The sequence below is a fragment of the Scophthalmus maximus genome, chromosome 1 (assembly GCF_022379125.1).
Source record: "Scophthalmus maximus strain ysfricsl-2021 chromosome 1, ASM2237912v1, whole genome shotgun sequence".
In the NCBI taxonomy this organism is placed as follows: Eukaryota; Metazoa; Chordata; class Actinopteri; order Pleuronectiformes; family Scophthalmidae; genus Scophthalmus; species Scophthalmus maximus.
In genome coordinates, this window is record NC_061515.1 from 1,927,501 (window position 1) to 1,930,000 (window position 2,500).

The following is a 2,500-nucleotide window of genomic DNA, read 5'->3' on the forward strand; positions in this document are numbered from 1 at the left end:
AATCGAGAAGCAGGTAAAGGCAAATGGTCAAAAAGCGGCCTAAGGTCACACACGCATGGACTGACAAGAAATCAAGGCTGGAACGAGGCGACACTGGTGAACACACGAGGAACTGGCAACAGGAAGTGAGACACGAGGGGTTTCAGTACACAGACAATCAGGGGATGTGGAGACACAGGTGAGCACCTCTGGGGGCGGGGCAGACAAACTGGACAGGAAGTGGGACCTGAAACGACAGACGGTGTAGAGACACCAAAATAAAACAGGAAGTGCAAAAGAAAAAATGGCAATAATAATAATAATAATCAAGAACTTGACTAGGAGTGGGACTTGACACTGCTGTCTTTAACTTATGTATATGACGAGTTTTGTCAAATGACGTGAAGGTTAAGATCTAGTATTTTTCAGTCACAGTCTCATACATGGAAATGAAAGCATCTTGATTTGGAATATTGCTGAATTTAAAATAGTATACTATATGCCACACTATAAAATACTATAAATACAGCATGACCTTAATTTTCTTCTGCACTATCGCATTTAAGTCCAGTATTGCCAAAGCAGGTTGTATATCGAGGATAATTTCAAATATATTTGTATGATTTCAGAAAAATAGGAAGAACAAGTGGAAAAAAGAAAACGTGTTTTGTGAGTCGGGGAGCGTGGATGAGTGAACGTGTGTCTCTCCCCTCACCTCCTCTCTCGTGATGAGTCATCTCTTCCGTCATTCAGGTCTTTTTTATTTTCTCACCGATCACAGATCCTCTGCTGAGGACTTTAGGAAGATGATTTTTATCATTTTGGCTGATAAATGCAGCAACAGTTCTATTCCTGGATTCGGATCAAAAGACCTGATTCATAAAGTATTTAATAAAAAAAAATATATATACTTAGAGATGCACACTTAATCTACACACACAGTTCTAATCAATGGCACCAGCTTTAATTCAAATTGTGTCATTTCCCACCAGTCCTTATCTTAATACCATCTCTAATGATAATTCTTTAATGTGCAGTTCTTTCATCGTCACTCTTCGTTTAAATCGCCTCTTCACAAACGCGAACATTCAATCAGCTTCATTCCTGTGGTGAATAATCGACTACTGTGGTTGATTCATCGTGCACTGCGGTGATGGAACACACGAGGAGATTTGAAACAGTCCCGTCTGCTTATTGCAGTGAGCTTTGAATTGAGTTCACTGACCTACTGTACATGCAGAGCTCCGGGACCAGCTGCTGTTTGCTGCTGTGGGATGACAGTGTGTCCTGTCACAGGTATTCTGTAGGAGTGGAGCACGGCAGCGTCTCGAAAAAGAGCGATTTCCTACAGTTTGTAAGTTTATGCATGGCTGCACATTCCTTCACACTTCATAACCATGTGGTGTGTGGGACACAAATTCACTTTCCCATGTGTGCTGGCCAGGTTTCTGCTGATTCCTGTGTGGGTTGTTATTGGCAGTAACGTAGAGAGATGACACTTGTAATTTCTCAACACCACATTTTCATTGTCGCTGTCGTGCCCGATGAGGAGGGGAGTGTCTCACACACACACACACACACACACACACACACACCACTCCACATCGGCGAGACTGAGGTTATGGGGGCGGATTCCCTTCAAGTCCCTTGGTAGCCTCATCAGCAAAGATCTCACTCAACGCTCGTCCGTCCCAACAGCGACTGTTCTTTCCCGAGAAGGCTGAAGAAAGTCTGGCATGGGATGAGACCAACGCTCCTCAGCGACGTCCGCAGGGCCACAATAGAGGGAGTGTTCTCCCCAGCTCCGTCACAGCGTGGCATAAGGGGACTGCACCGCCCGGGACAGCCACGCTCTCCAACGCGTGATACAAAGTGCACAGCGCGTCACTGGAGGCGTCGTTCCCTCGCCGCAGGAACATTTACAACACCGGGGTCATCAGAAGGGCACGCGGCATTATCAGAGACACATTCTCAGCCTCTCTACACTCCTGCTGTCAGGCAGACGCTACACCAGTATCAAGGCTGGCAAACAGTTCCCCCCCCCCACAGGCCATTAGGCTTGTGAACGCTCGCTGCACTTTCCCAGCAGCCGAACACTGAACTCTGGATCCCTTTAACGATGCTTTTCTTTCTGTTCTTTGTCTTTTTCTATTTATTTATTCATTTATAGTGCTTAAAATATGCATTCATCATGTCTACTCTGCACATACGACATGCACAATGCACTAATCCAATTATTTTATTAATTATTGTATTCTTTTATTGTGTAATGGAGGACGACCACAGTGAGTTTTAACTGCGCGGCGAGAGATGAACGTGTTTTTACTGCACATATGACAATAAATGACTATTGCACACGTCCACTTTGTGTTGCCAGTTCCTCGTGCTGGTGGCGTGACGGTGCATCGGGCGCCAAACGTCTTCGCGGCAAAAGAAGGATGCACAGTCAAGCGTCTGTGATTAATGTGTCACTTTGCACATACTTGTCTGTGTGTTTACTTGGGTGGTTTAAAGTATATCA

At 45.0% G+C, this 2,500-nt stretch overlaps 1 long non-coding RNA gene across 1 annotated transcript in view; it reads left to right on the plus strand.

Moving 5' to 3' along the window:
• Positions 1-2,340, plus strand: part of LOC118304303 — a 2,689-nt gene extending 349 nt beyond the window's left edge. The window contains exons 1-2 of the long non-coding RNA XR_004791546.2: positions 1-178; positions 1,678-2,340. The exon at positions 1-178 is cut by the window's left edge and continues 349 nt beyond it. This is a non-coding gene — a long non-coding RNA (uncharacterized LOC118304303). The remainder of the gene's footprint in view (positions 179-1,677) is intronic.
• Positions 2,341-2,500: the final 160 nt, after the last annotated feature.